Here is a 25,261-nt window from a genome sequence, read left to right as displayed (position 1 = left end):
CAGCCATCCACATTAAGTCATGCAATGCCTTGTCAGGATATTTCTTCTGGAAATTGGCCTTCAGGTGACGCACACAGTAACGGTGGTATGCATATGGTTCCTGCCATTCAGGCAAGTGACGTACAGAACTTAAAATACCACCATGCCGATCTGATATTAGACAAATACCTTAACGCTGTTTGACAACATGCTGCTTCAAGTGGTTCAAAAAAAGCGTCCATGTCTCTTCACTTTCGTTGGCACATATGGCAAAAGCTAGTGGAAATATTTGCCCATTGGCATCTACTGCAACTGTAATCAAAAGCTTAATATCATACTTTCCATAGACATGAGTACCGTCTATGGAAATAACAGGACGACAATGCACAAAACTATCAATTGCTGGTTTAAATTACCAGAACACATAGTTGAAAATATATTCGGGTCTGTCCGGACTCCGCTCACGCCTCCATTCAATAACAGTCCCGGGGTTAAAGTGTTGCTGTGCGGCCATATACCTGGGCAGATTTGAAAAAGACTTATCCCAGTCGCCATAAATAAGTTCAAAGGCACGTTTGCGATCGAGATATGCCTTTCTTTTGGTTATAGTACAACCATACTCCTAGTGGACGGCTGTAATACACTCTTTAATCTTGAACCTAATGGACACTTCCAAATATGGAATCAAGACAAAAGAAATCAAGTTCACATCCAAGTTGAAGTGATTCTCATTGTATGTGTCCATTTCACATCTGTGCTCGCTAATAAATTTACCCACTTTCCACAAACCTGATTTCTTCTTGGTGGCACGCAACATCCAGTGACAACCCATAAAGTCTCTACGGCATACAACCTTGTATTTCTCCGTAGTTGACTCACTTACTATCATCTCACGGCACTCTCTTATACTGTAGATTTTTATAGCCCTAATTAAGCGAGCTTTATCAGGGAAATACATGCCCTTTGTCAGAATAGCTGGTCTAGACTCATCCCACATCGCTGACCGAAATTCATCATCATCCCTTGTGAGGGCATCCATGTTCGGCATGCTTGGCAAATTATCAAGGTAGGGAATATTCCGCTCATGAAATGGCACGTGGGACTCGTACACTCTTGGTCTAGCGGGAGGTGGAGGAATATGCTCCCTCGTCAGCTCAGGTTCTACATTCACTTCCTCATCATCATCACCCTCATCATGGAAGGGTGTGTCATCCCCAGACTCATCCGCATTGTTGTCATAATCACTATCATCTTCCTGACTCTGCGCATCTGCCAAATCACGAGTAAATACGTAGTCTATGGGCAACTGTGTGAGGTTAGGAGCTTCAAGAATCTCGTTTTCACTGCATAAAAATAACAAAATGATAATATACCCAACTAGATAAATACTTTAGATATAGCTATATCACTTTACTTACAAGTTGTACTGTCTTGACGTTTCATGATGGATATTTGCTTGTTGGTGATGACTCCCGGATGGACCACCGTGGTCCAATACTCCAGAAATACACATATTCCAACTAGGGGCGGGGTCATAACTTGTAAAATTCGTATCCGGACGGTACCCCCTATGAAAAATATGAGTGTTAATACAAATCCAATTAAAACATAAAATAAACATCGCTAAAGCACCCACGGAATTGAAGTTTACCAGTCGTCTTGTTGATTATATAAAGTCGAAAAATTATTTTGCAGCTGCTCATTCGCTGGTGGTGACAAGTTTAAATCAAGGCAAGCTCTTTCATCAGCAATCTGTCCGGCAAAAACTGCTCCAGAATAACCACCCGATGATTGGGGGTTATCCCTACTATGCACACCCTCATTATTGGGAACGTCTTCCACCTTGACGTACATTTCTAATAATTTTATTACAATAAATTCCCTGTATTCATCCAGAATCCGCAAAAAATCTCTAAGAGTTTCATCATCCTCGATGTTAAACTCAGAATAATAAGCAAACCCCTGCAGAGTCACTGAATACGGAAATCTACCAGTTATTTTAAGGTTAACCGAACGCCACCTCTCATTCATTTTTTTACGTAACAACGATACCAATTTATCGTACTCCATAGTAAGCGGCAATTTAACATGACATTGTGGAGGTGAGTTATACCTCACAGAGTTATTCTCCAACACAATCTAACCCCCCTCCCCCCCCCCAATATAGTGAAACCCTTATTTTTGCCACTTCAGACATTGTAAAACAATGATTGATAAGAAGAAGAGAGAAGTATGAACGTAAGTTTGAAGATTGAATGAATTTTCATAAAATTGGAACGCCTTTAAATAAGGCAAGTCCGAATGTAAAACGCAGTACAATACTACGTTTTATGTATTGAATTATTGTTATGTCAGTTCATTATTGGTGGGGCAAAAACCAGAGTAAAACGCAGTATAATACTGCGAACAGCTTTATAAAACGTAGTATTATACTGCGTTTTACTCTGGTTTAAAAAAATTGAAGTAAAACGCAATACGGTACTGCGAATTACAAAAAAAATAAAATAAAGTAAAACGCAGTATGGTACTGCGTTTTACTTTAACGGACTAATTTCCGTTAACGTAATTCGCAGTATAGTACTGCGTTTTACTCATTTATGTAACTTTTTTTAAGCAGTATAAAAGTGATTTTTGTCCAAAAAAACATCAAAAGCGTTTTGGACTCAGAAAATGAAGAACTTCAGATAAACTTTTGATTTTGTGTGAAGTTTGCACTACAAACTAAAGAACTTCAGATTAATTTGTCTGAAATTTGCACTATAAACTAAAAAACTTCAGACTAATTTGTCTGAAGTTTGCACTACGAATTGAAGTTTTTTTGATTGCTTTTGCAAGTCAGGCCAAATTTCAGACGAAAATATCTGAAGTTTTACTTTGATAAGGTCACACTTCAAGCAAAAAATTCTGAAGTTCAAACTTCAGACATAAATTCTTGCTACTTCAGGCTCCGTATGTCTGAAGTTACCTGAAAAGTGGGTGGCGTTTGCAATTTCTTTTTTTGCAAAGCGGATATAAGTTAAATGATGACCCAAAAACTGGGTATAGATACAAATGCCCTGAAGTCCACGGCACGAACAAAACAAGAGTAACGTTTTCAAAACAAGGAAAATGTTATTCAAAGCAACACCTTTTTCTCAATTCTTACAGGGATTGTTAAATGAACGAAACATTTCTTAGAAATAAATGACCTGAACAGAAAAAGAATAGATTCACACAAGTTATCCAAACAGTTTGAGATGAAGACATCATTGATTAATTGATTGAGATTTTCTTATTTTGGCATCATTTCGAAAAATATTTCAATGTGCCATGTATGCTGAAGTTATGCAAGTTTATGTATGCTTGGTAAATGACGTATTTGTTCATAAAATGAAGTTACAAGACAGGGTTATATGTTTATTTGAGGATAAAAGGAATCACAAGCTTTATTTTGACACTAGAAACTAAACGATCACCTCCGATAATAATCTTTTGCTTTTTCTCTTTTCACTTCCTTCCACAAATCGATCCTTTTTTGGCAAGCGAAGGATGCGGTGTATATCTCAAAACAATCGCTGAAAGTAGTTCTCTAGTAGGCAAAATTCAACTTATAGGCAGCAAGTAAATCCGAGCAGGTCAAAGTTACTGACAATCACCGTTAGAAGTGATAAACACATGAGGCATTTGTCATAAGGCCAACCCGCTTGGGTCTCTCCCTCTTAAAGCACGCATGAAACACAGCGCCAAAAGGCACATACAGAGGACAGGAAAGAGTTCTAATCCCGTCAGTAATGACAGCAACCTTAGCACAGCGAATTAAGAAAGAATGTAATGATTCAGCCATTATTTACTTCGCTATAGCTCAGGGTCTCATTACAGAAAATGGAGGCATTCCCCCAGTCAAGTGCTGATAAATTGCAAGGAATGAGAAAACCTCAAGAATTGCGTTAAAAATATTTTATTTTCCTAGTTGAATTTGATGGACGAACAGCTAACATGGTGCACCTTTAGCCATGGTCCTCTCTCCCATTTGATAGAACTAATGGAGCTGATCAGTCAGTTGGACCAATCATTTTCTCAGGAACTACAAGTTGATCAAACTCTTCACATTTGAGGACTCCTAGATTGAGAGCAGCATCCTGCAGGTATATGCGTCAAATTTTTAGTAAGAAAAAAATAATAATTGATCCCCTAAACATAATTGACAAATATCATTACCTTCAAACTGGTTCCCTCCTTGTGAGCTTTCTTCGCAACTGCAGCAGCATTATCGTAACCAATTTTCTGAAACAGACAGCAAGCATACCAGCAATCAGTAAAATTTCTCCAGTTTTAAATCGTTCTTGTCAGTTCAGTCCTAACTATGCGGGAAAAGTAGAAGTAAAAATTGCTGCAGGTAAGCATCTACTTTGAACATGTAGATGGAATACTTACTGGGTTCAAACATGTGACAAGCATGAGCGACTGCAAAATTATACACGAAATGAGATAAATAAAATAGAGCTTAAAACTTGTAAAGTAGAAGAGGGTACCAAAGTTAGTTTATCAGATACACAGTAACTGACCTCGTGCAACAATTTAGCAATCCTCTCTCTGTTAGCTTGAATACCCCTCACACAATTCTTTTCAAAAGAAGCAGATGCATCCCCTAGCAATCTTACTGACTGCACATGACAGAAAAAGAGAGGTATGTCAGCCTTGGGAAGTAAAAAGGCAGCAGCAGATACAGACTTAACTGCTGTTTTTTTTTTTTAATAAGGTACAGACTTAACTGCTTTAGACTACAGCATCACACATATGGCGCATCTAAACTATCAATGGTACTAAAACAACGATGAATGCACATGCTTTTTAAATTTCCAGGAAGAATGGAGAGGTGTAGAAACCACAAATGAGTCACAATCAGAGATAAATTGACTTCACTCCACCCCACCCCACCCCACCCCACCCCACATCTATTGCCTGGGTGAGAACACAAAGTCAGCGCGGTTAACTGCTGGCAAACATCTTATGGTTCCATGCCTCACTCTGACAGTAGCTTGGACTTGAAAATGCATACCATTAATTCTAATTTAGGATTAACAGAAAGAAAACAAAAAAGAATGGCAGATCATACATGTAGAAGGGCATTAGCAATCATAGGCTTGAAAACATTCAGCTCAAAATGGCCATTTGATCCACCAATTGTGACAGCCACATGATTCCCCATAACCTGCAGCTCATAAAAGGTTCAACCATTAAACTTGAAAACAAACAACTAGCGTACACCCAATTGTATAGATGTCATGCATTGGAAATCAAGGTGCAATTACTCTGGAGAAGAATATTAGGAAGTCAGAACATAAAGTTCAAGATAATTTGATTACATCATCCGTTTAGACAGATATATTACCTGAGCACAGACCATCGTGAGAGCCTCACACCGAGTAGGATTCACCTTGCCCTGAAATGGAAGTCATTTTTAAGATTGGGTAGAAAGGTTAAAAATGACAAGAGGATGCATACATAGTCTTTCAACAGATTCAAAGGAAATGAAGTTACCGGCATTATACTGCTTCCAGGTTCATTTTCAGGAAGAATGAGCTCCTCAAGACCACAGCGCGGACCACTGAATAAAAAAGGATGTAAATCCTCCAAATGAAAGTAATTTGAAAAAATCATATAATCCATGGAAAACATACATCCTTCTAAGCTTTGACGTCTCCAAAAGATAGCAACCTACTGAGGAAATAATACATATGAAACGCATACCTTCCCAAGAAACGTATTTCATTCCCAACCTTCATGAGGGAAGCAGCTACTGTATTTACAGCTCCACTGGTTTCAACAAATGCATCATGAGCAGCCTGCCAATGCCAGAATTGTCAAACACTAAACATCGGTTGCGATTGCTCGCGTATTATATCAAAACAATGAGCAAGCAACCAGAACCTCCAATTCACAAACAATGCACTCAAGAATCCTGAGGTTACCAGTGCTTCAAACTTGTTTTCAGCTGTTACAAATGGCAAGTTAGTTTCTTCTGCCACTGCTGCAGCAATTTTAATGTCAAACCTATGGAGAATGAACATAATTTAACCACAACTCAAAAAATATGGCATGGCTGAAGTTGGATACATGAAAGGATGACATAATAAGAGATATTACAAAAACAAATTTGAAGGATTGAGCAGCTAGAATGCTCCCTCCACCTTTGCATACCAATAATGGAGATTGGGTGGCTGAAATTGACCCCAACCCAATCTTAATACTGGAACACTTACCCTTTCTTTGTATTCAGTCCTGTCCCCACTGCTGTGCCTCTTTGTGCGAGCTGCTCAATGAAGTTGTTATCAGTTAAAACAAAGACAAAAGGAGGAACAAGGAAATTAAAAGAAAGTAAAGGTTGAGAAAGAACCTGATACATGTGTGGAAGGGTGCACAAGACTCAGTCAATTCCATATTTCACCTACAACAGCAAAGAACAATTTAAGGCAAACCAAGGTGAGCACTCTTCTCTACTTGTAGGGACAACTTTAGCATTTAAAAATGCTGAAAGTAAATAGAGCTTACCTGAGTAGCATACCCACTAAACTCTTGTCCAAGAGTCAAAGGGGTGGCATCTTGGGTGTGGGTTCGCCCGATCTTAATAATGTCCTTGAATTCGACTGACTAGTAAAAGTAATTGGATAGGAAAGCGGCTTAGTTACAAAGGAATTAATGGCATAAATAATTCCAGACAGGCCAACAGAATTTCATTGGTGACTTCTGTGTAATGCTTTTTCTCATCAAAAAGGTAATTTTATCTGTTAGTATTACATTATGGCATTATGCCAATCTTTTTCGTAATTAAACAATGACTTGGGTGATACAAAGGGTGATGTTGGATACAAAAAAGGTAATTTTATCTGTTAGCATTACATTATGGCATTATGCCAATCTTTTTCGTAATTAAACAATGACTTGGGTGATACAAAGGGTGATGTTGGATACAAAAATTCGTCCGGTTAAGATTGGCAATTAAGATAATCAGGTTGTGAGATAGGATCGGATCCAAAAGCATAGTAATTCTTCGACATTTGGGCAAACAACATTAACTTGAAGATAATTAATGTATTCAACAAAGAGAAAGAGGTTGATATTTTATCTTTGTTGTCCTGTAAAGGCATTCCAAAAGATTGAGCTGCATATTTGATTTGGTTTAATGGTATTGTAGCAGAATCTAATCAAAAAGCATAAATAATTCCAGACAGGCCAACAGAAGAGATGGATACATCGTAATGCTCTGATCTAATCAATCTTTTTAGTGTCTTTTCTTATGATACTGTCTTGACTTTTCTTAATTTATCTTCATCATAACGCTCAACCAAATTCACCATTTCGCAATATAAGTTCAGAAAGGGCAACTTGCTCCTTTTTGAGCATTAATGACTGAATAGGCATGAATTGCAACATTGTGAACCAATAGATCTGGCATATATGTAAACGAGCAAGCAGAATAGCAGAATACAAGAACCAAATAATGCTGTATAAAGTATTTCAAAACTTATCGGAACAGTTTTTTTTTTTGGGAAAAATTTATTATATATTATTTTTAATGCTATACGAGTGAAACAACTTAATAGTCAACCTTTGAATGTAGTGAAGTATGCAGCTGCTTCAGGTTTGGTACTAACCTTTTATTTAGCTCCATTGCCGCAGCAATATGCATCACCTACAGATGAAAAAGAATAACCATTACTAAGAAGTCAGCATAATTTTGTGAAAAGACAACATATATTGCAACAAAAGTAACAATAGAGGAGGCCTACCGTAGGAAAGGTATCATTTGAAGATTGCGATCTATTTACATGGTCATTTGGATGCACATGTTTGTCACCGCGCTTATGGCCAAGTATTTCAGCTGTTCGATTTGCAATAACCTGAAGATATTTAATAATATATCATTAGAAAGGGAAAAACATGAGTTCATGACAGATCAATTTTTTACCATTATCCAGTTGGTAAAAGGATGATCATAAGAAGATAAATGAAATTGTACCCAACTTCCTTAAAAGGTCCAGAAGACATATACTGCAATCTATCTAGGATCTGAAATATTTTAGCTACTATGGAAACACAGAAAACACATAATGCATATGCAGCGCTGAAGCACTTGTATTAACAAAACTGGTAGTTATACATTCTATTCAAATTTTTTGCCTGATAAAGTAACAATTAAAATCTATGTGCTTTAGTATTTCATGAACCACAGAATTTGAAACAATTTGTAATGCGGTTTTACTCTCACTATTCCGTTTCATTGGTTCATTTCCTCCAATTTTCTATGAAACCAAGCTTCTTAAGTTTCCAAGATACTAGGTCGCTGACGATTAAGATACAACAACACCCTAAGGTGGATCATCTTTATGAAGGAGATCATTCAAGTCTGCAACAGAATACCTAACAACTCTGCATGTCTCCTGTCCTTACAGAAAAAAAAAAGACGTAATAGAGGGGTTTGACTAGAGGTATCTGAGACCAAAAGATCATCGGAAAATCTAATTTTGAAACAAGAAGAAAAAGTACCTGAATGTCCAAGTGAGGAGTCACTGATAAACTAAACCATTGAGATTCAAACGGTGGCGATAGGTCAGTATGATGTGAAAGGCTCAGCAAACTAAGTGGAGTGGTTGTCAACTAGATTGCCGATGAGACAAGTTCATCAATGTTGGCTTAGTTTCCAGTCCACCCTAGTAAAGCTAAAATGTTATACTCATTGAATAGACTTGTTTGTGCATATTGTCTTTGACACTTATTCTTGGCTCGAGAGTGCACTCTCTTTTCTGTTCTCAATGCTCTCTTTCTTCTGATAAGAGAAAGAGCAATAGCTTGAATGAGTGTGAAGTCTTGGAGACAGCCAAATTTCAAAAACCAGTGTTTTCCGGTGCAATCAAAGGAAAAACCAGAAAAGGGAGTAATATTTCAGTATCTTGCCTAAACCACGAGAAGCTAATCAGTAAATGCACTTAAAGTTTTAAGAGGCAGAATGCATGTTCATGTAAAATTACTATCTGAGCAGCTTTCATCTATCAGATTTCTGCATAATATATTTATTCATAACAGTAGGTATTTCTCTCAAATCCCATACAAAGCATCAGAAAACTCTTGAATGTGATTAATTTTCTCCATTGCTAGTAACCAACCCATCAAAAAATAGAAAGGTGGATCCCTCTTCTCTATGACAGATATCCAATAGTCCAAAGTCGAGATATATTGGGTCATTGGCTAAAGAAATTTCATTTGCTCATTCGAACCAAGTATCTAGTGAAATCAAAAGGCAAAAATAACAGTCAAATTCCAACAGATAAATATCGGAAGCAACTAGGAAGTAGGAAATAATCATTAGAGCCCCAGCATCTTTTTTTTGAGAAGGGCAGAGCTGTTGCATATTTACCTTATCAAAATATATTATCTGGAGATAACTGCACCAACAATCACAATATTGTGGAAGACAGAACACTCATATTTTTAGCATTCAATTACCTGCACTTGGTACTGATAAAAACATGGATATTTGGTCTAATTCAATCCTAAAAGCTAGCTCATGAGACGAGGATTGCCCCACCAACATATAGGGAGACAATAGCCATCTCCTCAACCAATACGGGACACTTAACACCCCCAGCCCTACACGCCCAGGACTGAACATCTGGTGCATAGACAATACAGTATAAGGGCCGAACATATGGGTAAACCAAGAATAGGGATGACTTTCTCTAATACCATGTGGAGAAAATGGACCCTGAACCTAATTTCCCCCATATGTTAGCTCAGAAGATGATAATTGCCCAAAATCATATAAGGAAACACCAACAAATTTCCCACAGCCAATGTGGGATACTTAACTACATGCCATCTAAACTAAAATAGATCACGCTCTGCATATCAAGAGCAGGGAACACTTTTTCAAATTCAACAATCAGGTGTTTGCCAATACATCGTACATTCTTTGGAATGAGCTCAGACATTTGATTCACGGTATTAATATCAAGACCTACATTTTGAAATCTTAGGTTCCATCAGGTATGTAACCGGACAAATTTTTGTATCCAACATCACCCTTTGTATCACCCAAGTCATTGTTTAATTACGAAATAGATTGGCATAATGCCATAATGTAATACTAACAGATAAAATTACCTTTTTGACGAGAAAAAGCATTACACAGAAGTCACCAATGAAATTACATATACTTAATCGTGGGCAAAACCCACCTCGGTCACTGCACCCATCTCCTTATGTGCAATCTTCCCACCCTTAATGTAGCCCAATTCCTACCTTCTCTAATCAAGCTTCACGTCAAATCCGGAACTATTGAAACCCAAGAACATTGAAAATTAGCACACCGGGTTTCAGATGCAGAGAACTCCACAAGAATTTGGCATTCCTTACCCTTCCCCTGTACCAACTTATTTGTTTTTATTTTTTTCCTTGCCTCTGGTAGCAATAAAGGACAGTAATGAATTTTTTTCCATGTGACTGTTTATACTCAAGTGTATAAGTGTTAGGGGACACGTTTATCCTGGAAGTATTTGCAAATGAGTCATAGTACAAGAGGTAGTTTGTAATTTGTCCATATTGAAGTGATAATATTTTTTTCCGGAAACAAGAAGTTAGTAACAACGAGATGAGAAGCCCTATAGGAGGAGGACAAGCTCAATCACAGAGAAAAGCTTAAATTAACTTTTAGAGCATCAAATTTTGTTTTTTCCGTGAAGACCGTTTCTTTGGATAGATTTTAAGCATTAAGATTATTTCTGGACCTGCTAGAAGCAATTAATAAGGCTCAAGCTTAGAACAAGCCCTCATAGGACCTGCAAGTTCATGAAAGCCACTACCAGTTTGCCAAACCACCAAAGGGAAGTGGTAATTCAACTTTCCCTCTGCAACCTCTTCAGCAGCTTGCATTATTGCTTTTCCAATAGATCGGTCAAGGCCATATTCCATGTTCACCTGCAATATCATAACTACAAGTTAAAATAAGACCAAAACAACTGCGGTCAAGCATTACCACATACTTACTATACCAAAATTTTGATAAAATGAAATAGATAAAGAAGAAGTTATCAACTGTTTAAGAAGGAAACGGCATTACCGATTAACCAACCTTGGCAGCACACTTTTTGAGAATACCAAATGCACGTATGATTGGCTCAGGCATTCTTTCACACTCACCCCCAATATCAAAATTCTGCAATGATCTTTGAGTTTGTGCCCCCCATAACCTGGAGGAGATACAAAAAAGACATAAAAAAGTACAATTAGAAAGAAACTCAAGATGGCGTAGTTGCATACTTGGAAGATAGCCCATAAAGTCTGCCCTTATCAAGAATAGGATTGACTACCAATTCTGAATATGGTAACTCTTAAAGAGAGAATTTCAAGATCAACCTGATATTTCACACCTATTACCAGTTCACTAGTTCATCAATGTCAAACGTACAGAAAGAGCAGAAAAGAGAACCAACCCTTTGAAAGTAAAGAGACACGTGGTGCACTCTAGGTACCTCCACCTCCCCTCACCCCTGCCCCCCCCCCCCCAAAAAAAAAAAAAAACATCACTACCAAAAAAATTTAATGGACTCCACTAAGTAAGATCGCAAGATTTAATGACATCGATTGCTGACTTGAACAACAATTTGTCAAAGAAATGGACAGACTCAATAAATTTAATAAGCTATTGCACTCCATGATTCTCGTAATAGAGAAATCATAAAGATATTGGATGCCGCTTATCACCCAAAACAATAAGAATAACTTGTCTCCAAACAAGCTAGTGAAACAATGCCTTGAAACATTGTTATGCCAAAATGAGAGAATACTAATTAAAATATCACTTTCCATTAACTGGTTTTGGAGAGCGAGAAGCGGAAAAAAGCGAGGAGGTCTCGCTTCGGTGAAGCGAGAAGCGCAAAGCAAAGCGCGCGGTTTTTTCATGTGTAACGCAATTTAACACATAAATAAAAAAAAATTTAAATAGGCATAGATAAATGGCCAAGAACTCAATAAAAATAACATATTAAGCAAATGTTTCAATTCTTAAATCAAGAAGTAAATAATAGATACTAAAACTAGATAGTGAATAATCCTCAAAAGTCATAACATATTAAGCAAATGCAAAACAAAATCACAAAAGGAGCAACATCCTATTCTTCAACAAGATCTCCAAACTCTTGAAGTGTCATCATGTTCGAGTTATTATATTGGTCATCAGTTTCTTCTTCTTCATCGGAGGCTTCATCAATTAGGGTTCTACTTGTACATGTACTTGTACTTGTAGATACTCTTTCTTTGCTCCTTAAAGTACTTCCCCTAAAACCATAAACATTCTCCTCAACTCCACTTGCCATAGCAACATGACCAAAAGTGAGACAATCTCCTTCAAATACTTCTTCTTCTTCATGATTTTCAGGGGCTCAGGTTAACCATTCATTTGCTTCATCAATGTTATCCAATAAAATTGGATCACTGATATTGCGAGCTTTGTAACGACGAGCCAATGTTCTATTATATTTTACGAACACGAGATCATTGAGTTTCTTTAGTTCAAGCCTATTCCTCTTCTTAGTATGAATCTGCATATAAGTTGTAGAAAGTAATTAAGAGGAGTACTTAGGACAATTGAGATACACTTTAATTTAGTAATAATGTAATATAGCTTCTCCTATGTTCATAAACACTCCAATTTCTCTCGCATCCGGATGAGCTACAAGTTAAGCTTTGAACTCTAATAGCAAATTGTTGCAAGTTTGGAACTTCATAACCAAATTGCATCTACCATTCAACTGTAGAAGTATTATTTTAGAAGTTAATAATTTAAAAGTTAAAGCTCTAAAGAGTAAAACAAGTGAAAAAATTTGCTCACCTGGTGCCAATTTGGTTCTGCCTCTAATGGCCAAAGCTAATCCAAGTATTCCATCGGCTTGCATATACACACCAAGCTCTTCCCTTATTTTGTCTTGCATCGCTTCATCTGGCACCAACTTCGCAACACATGCATGATACTCCTTCCACACGTCTATATGTAAAGTCTTCTTCTCGTTATTTGTATAAAAGAATCCAGGGTTCAAAATATGTCCTGCTGCATGTAAAGGTTGATTAAGCTGATCCGTCCACCTTTTATCAATGATTTCAAATACTCTCTCATATTTCCTCCTATCATGATCAAATGCCTTCTCAATAGCTTCTTTAGCCCTATCCATGGCTTCATAAATGTATCCCATTGATGGTTTTCTCTCCCCTTCTCACCCGCTTTTTTATTCTCGCTCGCGTTATCAGTAACAACTTGAACCACATTTTCCGGTTCAACTTTCAATATTGTCTTCTCAAACAAGTTGAACATTTTATTGGAATCGGTTGAAGAGTCACTAGCATCATAAGATTCAAGAAACACACTACCTCTCGGAGAATTCACCAAAACATTAATGACCATTTTTCCATTTTTTGTTGTCCATCTATCCATCATAATGGAACAACCATAAGTTTTCCATTGCACCTTATGCTCCTCGACAATCTTGTTTGTCTTCTCCACCTCCTTTTTTAGACAAGGAACCCTTACTTCGTGATAGGTTGGGGGCTTCATTCCTGGGCCATATTGGCCTACAGCCTCAATGAATTCACCAAAACTATCTATGTAATTTACACAATTAAAAGGGAGCCCCGCATCATACATCCACCTGGCAAAAGCATCTACAACGCGTTCCCTTAAACTCTTCCTACAAGAATCTAAGTCAATAGCTTCACCCTTTCTCTTTTCATTTGGTTTTTGCGAGAAAAAAAGATTAAGAGGACCTTTCACATTGCTACCGGCAGTGGATGATCCACTTCCACTTGTTGAATTCTTTCTTTGAGATTAATCATAGATGCTCTATGGCTCATTGGATTTTTTAACTCATTTTTTTTTCTCAACATAGTCTCTAATTTCGTGCTTAATAGAATCCGGAACACTTGGACATTCTTTGACATCTCTAAAACCACCAATTAGATGTCTCTTGTGACGATATATTCCACCGTTATAAATTTTTTGACAAAAGATACATTGCACTTTTTTGTTAGTACCGCCAACTGCAACTCCATACGCCCAAGCTGGATCTCTTTTTTGGCTTGATGCCATTGAATAAGATTGAATTTACTACAATCAACAACCAAAAAAACAAAAAAACAAAAAAAACAGAACAGTAAAAAAAACAGAACAGTTAAGAGAAAAACATAGCATAAATTAGGGCAGAAGCACAGAGCAATAAAAATTGAAAAAAATAGAAAAAAGAAGAGAAAAACAGAGCATAGAACAGAAAAACAGAGCATAAATTAGGGTAGAAGAACAGAGCATAAATTAGGGCAAGAACAGAGCAAGAAAAAACTGGAAAAAATAGAAAGAAGAAGAGAAAAAGGTAACGAACAGTGAACTGAAGAAAATCAGAAGAGGAAGAGAAGAAGAGAAGAAGACACTTACCCGTCGTCGCTTGTAGCAGTCCCGTCGTCGCTTGCAGCAGAGTGTTCGCGTAAGTATATTTGCGTGTATTTGCGAAGTTTTTTTTTTAGAAACCCTAGCAGATGCCTTACCCTCGGTTAAGCGCACTTTTTTGCGCTTTTTCCATCGCCTCGCTTCTCGCTTTTTAGTGTAAAGCGAGCGCTTTTTGATGTGAGCGCTTTAGGGCAGAAAAGCGCTATGCCGTCGCCTCGCGTCGCTTCTGCGCTTTAAGCGAGAAGCGCACGCTTTTTATAACACTGCTATTAACATTAACGATTAATGAGGCAGTACAAGATTCTAAAAACAGCAAGTTGTATTGATGGAATTGCAAGACATGAAGGTTACATTTAATTGATAAAAGGTCACCCATCCAAAAGGTTCTCTACAGAAGAATTTAATAAAGATATTAAAAAGGGAGCTTCAAACTCTAATCACCATGGATTTATCTGAGTTATATTGAGCTACCTTAGCAAAATAAAGTTCAGCCTTTCAATAGTGAATTCAGGATGACAATGTAGCATATACTCTAGCACAATTTTGGATTAGTAATAGTATATGCGCTGTTGATCAGAGGAAAAGGTACATGTAGCATATACTCTAGCACAGCTGTTGTATTATCTGTCCAGAAACCTATAGCTGTCCTATATTGAAGCATATCGATACTCGCTTGACTGGAGTTTTAGTTAGTTAAGGAGTTGAGTTGGAAAATTTCTGCATCATATCTATGTTGAAGACAACTAATTGCTCACTATTGATAAAGCAGATAACAGAAGAGAAACACATCTACATAGCAAAAAGAACTGCAAGGTGCGATCAAATCCATTAGCAACATAAATCTTCTTACTAAATGAAATAGTTGTGGCTTGTGGGCTGGTGGTCAATGAAGCTAGAATGGACAATGGCAGACCGGCGTTCAAATCCCATTAGAGCAAAAACAGCTAGGTGATTTCTTCCAATATGGTTGTCTTGACGGACAAAATTATCCGTGTATGCACTGGTCGAAGGTCTTGGGTAGCTGACAAAGTCGAGGTGGTGCAAGCTGACTAAACACCCCCATTATCAAAAAAAAATATTGGTTAATCTCTTTGCAATCTACTTTCGTCTCACTAGAAAGTAGAAACACGGACAAACCCTTACAACAGCATAAAACCCTATAGGACTTTAACACACAATTACTCGCCAATGCTCAATCCTACATTAATTTGGCTCGAGTATATGAATACTCTGTCCCCATTTATTTCACGATTATTCACATTTTGATTATTTTTTTATATTGACTGTCAACTTACTATGATCCTCCTTCTATATTCATTTTTTGATTTGACTATGCTTTTCAAAATTTCGGAATTAACAGGACAAGAACATGTAAGCTCAGGTAAAATATTAAACATGTGAAAAGGGGGAAGCCCAAAAAAAAGCACACTGAATAAAGGGAAAAATAGAGAAAAGGAAAACACGAACTTGTCCGATGGAACGAGAATGGGACCAAAAGTGTCTTTTTCCTCCCTGAAAGAAGTAGAGAAAAACCGCCAGCAAGAGGTATAACGCAGCGAATCTGATAAAGCTGATCCAGCTGATAATCGACGTGCCGCTATTAACATCGCATATCTCTGTAGCTCTACACACTTCTGATGAGTACAGATTAGAAGAAGAAAAAACGAGTTCAATACAGATATTTTGCAAGTATAGAATTTGACCGAAAGAAATTGTACAGAGATAGGGTCAACAAACCCAGTAGTCAGCGAACCGCCTGGATGCGAGTTGAAGGAGAATGTTGATGCAAGCTGAGAACGTTCCTGTACATTTCACAAAACTTTACACTTTTGGTCTCCATCCATTTTTAACTAACAACATAAGTTAACCTTAACTGTCCACTCATGGGAGCGCTTAAAACCAAAAAATTCTGACCATTTCCCTCTCGTTTCTCTCTCCCCGCTTTCTTCCCCCAAAGCTCTTGAAAATAATGACCGCCTGCTTATTGAAGTGCTAAAAAGCTTCAATCTTTAAGTCAATTACTCTTACCCATTTAGGTAGATCCTTAAAATCTTGATTTTTGTGTATATTTATTATGCGGGTTATGAGTTTTTATTCGTTATATAATCCTTAGTGAAATTCTGATTATAAAAATTTTATCCTTGGAACGTATTGTGACTGTTATAGAAAAATGGCAGTAGTAGATGAGCAACAAATTAAGCCACCAGAAAAGAAGAAGCCAGACTCTTAAAAAAAAGGTCAAATGCTAGATTTATTCATGAATTTATGATTAGAAAAGTGTTTCTTTAGGTGTTCATCAAAAAAAATTCAAGAAACAGAGATGAGGATGACAAAAGGTCGAATCTTTATTTGGTTAAGAATCTGACCCAGTTCACTTTATTCATGTTTATGAAAAGAAAAGTGTTTCAGAGAATTTTTGTTAGTCACTTTTATTCAAGATAGTAGAGAATGAAGATGACCAAAAATCAAATCTTTATTCTGTTAAGAGTTTACCATTTTCACCTTTTTCATGAATTTTTATGAAAAGAAAAGTGTTCTAATGATTTTTTTAGCTGATATTCACATTTGTTCAAAGATGAGATATGTTCAGCAGAAAAAAGATTGTACCTGAAAGTTTGTTGAAAGCTGTGCTGAGGCGGCGTGGTGGTGAATTAAGACCTGCTGGGTAAGGGGGATGTTTTTGGTTTTAAGCTCACGTGAGGCTCACATGAGTGGTCTGTTAAAGTTAACTTACGGCGTTAGTTAAAAACTGGATGGAGACCAAAAGTGTAAAGTTTTGGGAAACAAAAGACTAAAATTGATAGGGGTATATTTAAAGGATCATCATAAACCTACTCATAAAAATAAGGGACCATTTTTATCATTTTCTCCTACAAGTTGGGAAGTTTAACAACAAATAGAATTCAAAAGGTGAAGTACATAAATCGCTCATTTATGTTGTCCACAATGATCTGACAAACACCTCAACCGACCCCTCTACTATTTAGACACTTCAAATATTTATTAAGTAGATCAAGTAGATACCCGAGTGCAACAGATCATATACGTAAGTTACACTTGCCAATGACATGTCAAATGAGCCAATCAATAAAGGACACGTGTAATTTGTATTAAAATTTTAATTTATATAATTAACCAAAATGAAAATACATTTAAAGAAGAAAAAAGTCATTTTTGTCATAAAATAAAGACTGTAAAGTAAAGACAAGTATAAAGAGAAACTGATATATTATTCGAATTCAAACTGATGTACATAATGAACTGAAATCTCTTCTATTTATAGAAGAAAGGAAGTTGTTGTGTAAGCTACTACTATACCAGATATGGATAATTTTCTACTGAGAGTAATGTTTATCCATAACGGAGTACTGAAAGGATAAGCTTATTATACCCGATATGGATAATCTTCTACCGGGGTAATGTTTATCCATAACTGGGTACTGAAAGGATAAGCTTATTATACCTGGTATGGATAATCTTCTATTGGGGGTAATGTTTATCCATAACTGGGTGCTGAAAGGATAAGCTTATTATACCCGGTATGGATAATCTTCTACCGGGGTAATATTTATCCATAACCGGGTACCGAAGTGATAAGCTTCTTCAGGAAGCTTATTTCCAATAGAGTACTAAATAGATAAACATATTTACGGTGGAGTCCCATATGGATAAGCTTCTTCAGGAAGCTTATTTACAACGGAGTACTAAATGAACATCCATAATATAATATATTTATAACACTCCTCTTGGATGTTCATTAAAAGATAATGTGCCTCATTAAAACCTTACTAGGAAAAATCACGTGGGAAAAAATCCCAGTGAAGGAAAAAGAATACACATATTTAGTAAGACGCATTGCTAGGTGCCTCATTAAAAACCTTATAAGGAAAACCCCATGGGAAAAAACCTTAGTAAGGGAAAAAGAGTGCATCGCGTATTTTACTCCCCCTGATGAAAACCTTGTTTCAAATATTTGAGTCTCCGCATTCCAATCTTGTATACCATCTTCTCAAAAGTTGAAGTTGGCAAAGATTTAGTGAATAAATCTGCTGGATTATCACTTGAACGGATTTGTTGCACATCAATGTCACCATTTTTCTGAAGATCGTGTGTGTAGAATAATTTTGGTGAAATGTGCTTCGTTCTATCTCCTTTTATAAATCCTCCCTTCAATTGGGCTATGCATGCAGCATTGTCTTCGTATAAAATTGTGGGTCTTTTCTCACATTCCAAACCACATTTTTCTCGAATAAAATGAATTATTGATCTCAACCATACGCATTCCCTACTTGCTTCATGAATAGCTATTATCTCAGCGTGATTTGAAGAAGTAGCAACAATAGATTGCTTTGTGGAGCGCCATGATATGATAGTACCTCCATATGTAAATACGTAGCCGGTTTGAGATCGAGCTTTATGGGGATCAGATAAATAACCTGCATCTGCATAACCAACAAGGTCTGCACTATCTTTGTTAGCATAAAACAAACCCATATCAAGAGTTCCCTTTAAATATCGCAATATATGCTTAATCCCGTTCCAATGTCTCCGTGTAGGAGAAGAACTATATCTTGCTAGTAAATTAACAGAAAATGCTATGTCAGGCCTTGTAGCATTAGCAAGATACATTAGTGCACCAATTGCACTGAGATAGGGTACTTCGGGACCAAGGAGTTCCTCGTCCTCTTCTGGAGGTCGGAACAAATCCTTATTCACTTCAAGTGATCGAACAACCATTGGTGTACTCAATGGGTGCGCTTTGTCCATGTAAAAGCGTTTTAAGACCCTTTCTGTATAGGCAGATTGATGGATAAAGATCCCGTCTGCTAAATGTTCAATTTGCAGACCAAGACAAAGTTTTGTCTTTCCAAGATCTTTCATCTCAAATTCTTTCTTAAGATATTCAATTGCCTTTTGGAGCTCTTCTGGAGTTCCAACAAGATTTATGTCATCAACATAAACAGCAAGTATAACAAATTCTGATGCCATTTTCTTTATAAAAATACATGGACAAATAACATCATTTATGTAACCTTCTTTCAGCAAATATTCACTAAGGCGATTATACCACATGCGCCCAGATTGCTTTAAACCGTACAAAGATCTTTGTAATCTGATTGAATACATTTCCTGAGATTTTGCTTCAGGCATTTTAAATCCTTCAGGGATTTTCATATAAATTTCATTATCAAGTGAACCGTACAGATAAGCTGTAACTACATCCATTAGATGTATTTCAAGCTTTTCATGTAGTGCTAAACTGATGAGATATCGAAATGTTATGGCATCCATAACAGGTGAATATGTTTCATCAAAATCGACTCCAGGTCGTTGTGAGAATCCTTGTGCAACAAGGCGAGCTTTGTATCTTTCAACTTCATTTTTATCATTCCTTTTTCGCACAAAAACCCATTTATGACCAACTGGTTTTATACCAGCAGGTGTTTGGACTACTGGTCCAAAGACCTCTCTTTTAGCAAGTGACTTCAATTCCGATTGAATTGCCTCTTGCCATTTTGGCCAATCAGATCTTTGTCGACATTCTTCGACAGATCGAGGTTCAAGATCCTCACTATCTTGCATAATATTAAGTGCAACATTATATGCAAAAATATTATCCACCACTATTTCAAATCGATTTAAATTAATCCCATCACCGTTCGAACTTATTAAAAGTTCCTCACTCACATGAGCTTCAGGTTCATTGATTTCTTCAGGAATCTCAGAACTAATCAGATTTTGGGTCTCTTCAGGGGATCCCTTCATAGTATCGTTTTGATCATTTGTCGATTTTCTTTTTCGAGGATTTCGATCCTTAGAACCCAAAGGCCTACCACGCTTCAGGTGTGCTTTAGGTTCACTAGCTCTCATGCTAGTAGATGGTCCTACTGGGACATCAATTTGGATAGGCACATTCTCTGCTGGGATATGTGACTTAGTTATTCTTTTCAAATCTGTAGATGCGTCTGGCATTTGATTTTCTATATTCTGTAAATGGATGATCTTCTGAAACTAATGATTATATATAGGGGTACGGGGATCAAAGTGAGATAATGATGAAATTTTCCACACAATTTCTCTTTTGATTTCCTTTTTCTCTCCCCCTAATTGTGGAAAATTTGTTTCATCAAACCGACAATCTGCAAATCGAGCAGTAAATAAATCTCCTGTCAATGGTTCAAGATAGCGAATAATAGAGGGTGATTCAAACCCAACATATATTCCTATCCTTCTTTGTGGTCCCATCTTACTACGTTGTGGTGGTGCTACTGGCACATATACAGCACATCCGAAAATTCGTAGATGGGCAATATTTGGTTCATGACCAAAAACTAATTGTGACGGAGAATATTTATTATAATGTGTCGGTCTGAGACGGATAAGTGATGCTGCATGCAAGATAGCATGGCCCCAAGCAGTAGTGGATAATTTTGTTTTCATAAGTAGTGGTCTTGCTATCAATTGCAGGCGTTTAATAAATGACTCTGCAAGGCCATTTTGAGTATGAACATAAGCTACCGGATGTTCAAATTTTATCCCAACGGATAGACAATAATCATCAAAAGCTTGAGATGAGAATTCTCTAGCATTATCAAGGCGAATAGCCTTTATAGGATAATCTGGGAATTGTGCCCTTAATCGAATTATTTGGGCTAATAGCTTTGCAAACTCCAGGTTGCGAGATGATAGTAGGCACACATGAGACCATCTTGAAGATGCATCTATTAGGACCATAAAATATCTAAACAACCTATTTGGTGGGTGAATAGGTCCACATATATCCCCATGTATACGCTCTAAAAAAGCAGGGGATTCAATACCAACCTTCGTTGGTGATGGTCTAGTGATCATTTTTCCTTGATAACAAGCATCACAAGAAAATTCGTCATTTGTAAGAATCTTCAAGTTCTTTAATGGATGCCCACTCGAATTTTCAGTAATTCGTCTCATCATTATTGATCCGGGATGGCCCAAACGGCCATGCCAAAGCACAAAAGTATTTGAATCCGTAAACTTCTGGTTTACGATAGAGTGTGCTTCAATTGTACTAATTTTTGAATAGTATAAGCCAGAAGATAAAGTTGGTAACTTTTCTACAATGCATTTCTGGCCAGAAATATTCTTTGTAATACAAAGATATTCCCTGTTCATTTCATCTATTGTCTCTACATGATACCCATTTCGGCGGATATCTATAAAACTCAACAAGTTTCTTCGGGACTTGGAGGAGAACAATGCATTGTCTATAATAAGTTTTGTTCCCTTAGACAGAAATATTATGGCTCTTCCGGAGCCTTCAATCAAACTTATATTACCAGAAATTGTTGAAACATTTGCTTTTTCCTTATGCAAATAAGAAAAGTATTTCTGATCGTTGAATATGGCATGAGTTGTTCCACTATCAATAACACAAATATCTTCATGATTTGTCTTTGATCCAAACATAATTTGAGGGTTATCCATATTCTTCAAAATAACATAAATAAAATATATTATAGTAAACATCATTATCAAAGCATAACTTTTATTTATGTACAACAATTACATAACCATACTATCTATTACAAACAACAAAAATTAAAATATTTACATTTCTACAGATTCACTACCGATTACATGACTTGTTTCTCCTTCTGGGAGTGCAAAGTAATCAGCTACATCCAAATGCATGAAGTCTAAATTATCTTCAGAAATAAAATTTGCTTCAGCATTTTTCTCTGTCTTCTTCAGGGAGGCTTGATAAAGTTCAACCAGGTGCTTTGGCGTACGACAGGTACGTGACCAGTGCCCTTTTCCTCCACATCTATAGCATGCATTTTCTGCATTTGGCGCTTGCACCGCTTCATGCTTTTGTTCCTTCCTTTTCCACTACTGGTGGTGAGGAGGCTTCTTTGGTGCATTATTATTACCATGATTGGGGTTTCTTCCCCGACCACGGTCATGACCACGATTGGGGCCACGATGTCACCACCCGAATCAGAGGGCCGCGACGGGCACCCGGTGCTTTACTCAACCGAGTACCAACGTAACATATCTTTCTTATCATACTATCATGAGTAAATGAGCCAGAAAACCGGTCATGAGATAACAAGAATAAAACATAAGGGAATACTCAACATATGAAGACCCAAAATGATATACAAACTTATATATGTGACATACGGGCCTATAAGGCCGACATGACCATTTGTAAACTCAAAACATAGGCCGACAAGGCCATACAAGTGTCCCTACACCTGACATCTGTCTACAAGCCTCTAAGAGTACATAAAATCATAAAGATCGGGACAGGGCCCCGCCATACCAATCAATACATATCCAAAGCATACTGACCAACTAGGCAACTCCGGAGCAAGTGGAGTGCACCAACACCTTCGCTGAGACGATAGCCTACTAGGAGGACTGTCAACCTATCAATCGGGACCTGCGGGCATGACACGCAGCATCCCCAGGCAAAAGGGATGTCAGTACAAATAAAGTACCGAGTATGTAAGGCAGGAAAGCATAAACAAGAACAGTAATATAAAGAGAGATAGATGAGATACAACCTGCAACATCTGAGTGCCTCTGGGGGCTACTGACATAAAATGCATAATACATATATATACATGAACTTTTTAAAAACATTCGCCTCTGTGGGCATCATTATCATCATATCGTACCCGACCTCAAAGAGGACTCGGTAAAAACGTACCCGACCATCATAAGGCTCGGTAGAATCGTACCCGGCCATGTGGAGCTCGGTAAACCCAACTGATAAGTGGTTTCACAATAGGTGCCATACCCGGCTGACTATAGCGCGGCTTGGTAGAGTAAAATAGATACATATATATAATGCATGCTCGACTCATGGAATCACGTTCTAACCCTTTCGGAGTGATGTAAGGTCATTGCACCTTCGATTAACATTATGGACATCCCTACCATCAATATGAACCTTAGTGGGATTTAAGGATCATACACACTTGTTTAGAATAACTTTATAAGGAAAGAACAACATGGACAACCTTAGTTTCTAGGAGTAGATCCGTTATGAATTAGCGTACCGTTTATGTTCATGTCACTTTAGATCATGCCAAAAGAAAGAAGTAAGTGCCTTAACATACCTTGTATATTCTTCCCAACCTCAAGCTATGCAATTTCACGGCTCTTTAGTCTACAATAAGAGAAATGACACTCTCGTTATCGTTTAAGCGTCGTAACTATTATGTATCGACCACAACCTATTTTACAATGAAACGGACAGAACCTCCCCTATATATATGACTTCACACTAGTCAAAACAATCACAAACAACCCAACATACCCCTATCACTTTCATACACAACACGACAACCATAATAGTGTCAACCAACCCGAAAATGTTACGACGAACGACCAACAAACAACCTTGCCATTATGTGGTGTTTCTCCACAACCTTCCTCCTCTCAACTCCATAAAAATAGTAGTAAAAGAGACAACCCAATACCAACTCGAAACAGCCCAAAAATATTCCCACAAGTTCATCAACTCAAAAATAATTTTTTAGTTTACTTAAACACGTTTCGACTTGTCTTTTCTTTCAAATTGGGAAATACAACCAAAAGTACATCATTATACCTCTTATCCAATAAACCAGCCATGAATTCAACTTAAAAATAAGTTTACAACCAGCCAACCATTACACAAGAACAAACAACATACCATTCTTTCGAAACTAGCTAGGTCTATTCTTTACGATCAAGTTACAACTCGCAAACGCATAGATAATGGAAGGAGAAGCATAAACTACCTTGTACCCACGAAACCTGGTCCTTTTTCATCAAAAATAAGTTCCTCAACACGGCTACAAGAAGGAGAAAGAGAAACTAGCAAGCTGTCCGAACTTTTCAGCACTAGAATCGCATCGTAACACCCGGAATACCCTAGGGTTTGTGTGAGATTTTTGGGGAGGAGTTGCAGGGTTTAAATTAGGTTTTCTTGGTCTGAAAGATAGGTGAAATAACTTAGTTTATAATCCCTTAAAAGTCCCCTCTTGACCGACTTAGTTGAGGCCCCTCTTTTTGGCAAGTAGGTGATGCACCTACTTGTCACCTACTAGTTGTGCGGTCTCGCAAAAATGCGAATATTTCTATACTCCGAGATCGTATTGATAAACGGTTTAATGAGTTAAAAACTAGACTCATAGATCTTCAATTTCATATGTAGATCATCCCTTAATCCAAAGTATGTTGGGAGAAAAGCTCAGCTACATTTAACCTAAATTTCAACTCATTTTTGAATGTAACTTGTGATGACCTTTTCCAACTTTTGTTCCACAACTTGCTTGACTTAAAAACATATCACACGACTATCATACGACTAAACTAACTCATAACATAAACTCATCATCATGTTAATCACTCTTGTCTCACCCCAAAAGTATAGGTTATAACATTCCAAACTTGTCGACATTCGACGAAACTTATTTTCTTTAATTCATTTAGCGCCTAAGCTTTCCAACCCTTTTGGTACTCATTATTTATGATCATAAAGATTTGTAACCTCCATTATAAAAGGATTAACTTACTTTACGTACTTTCAAAGTTGATCTCATTTCTGAGCTTACATCAATTGACTTACGGATACTCTAACATACGAAAACATAGGGTGTAACATCATTCCCCCCTTTGGAACATTCGTCCTCGAATGTTGACTGATCCACTTATCATTTTCATAACCCATAGCTCTTGTGAACACTTTAATACTCTTCTAGCCATGTAGGCAACTATTCTTTGAATAAATCCAAAGTCTAGGGTATTCCCCCTTTAGTCCTCCTTCTCATACCACGACTTGTG

General features: G+C 37.2%; 1 pseudogene; it reads right to left on the bottom strand.

The window, feature by feature from the left end:
* Nucleotides 1-3,641: 3,641 nt before the first annotated feature.
* Nucleotides 3,642-17,029, bottom strand: LOC104231166 (fumarate hydratase 1, mitochondrial-like; annotated as a pseudogene).
* Nucleotides 17,030-25,261: the final 8,232 nt, after the last annotated feature.

This window comes from Nicotiana sylvestris, chromosome 9 (genome assembly GCF_000393655.2).
Source record: "Nicotiana sylvestris chromosome 9, ASM39365v2, whole genome shotgun sequence".
In the NCBI taxonomy this organism is placed as follows: domain Eukaryota; kingdom Viridiplantae; phylum Streptophyta; class Magnoliopsida; order Solanales; family Solanaceae; genus Nicotiana; species Nicotiana sylvestris.
This window is presented reverse-complemented; position numbering and strand designations above follow the sequence as displayed.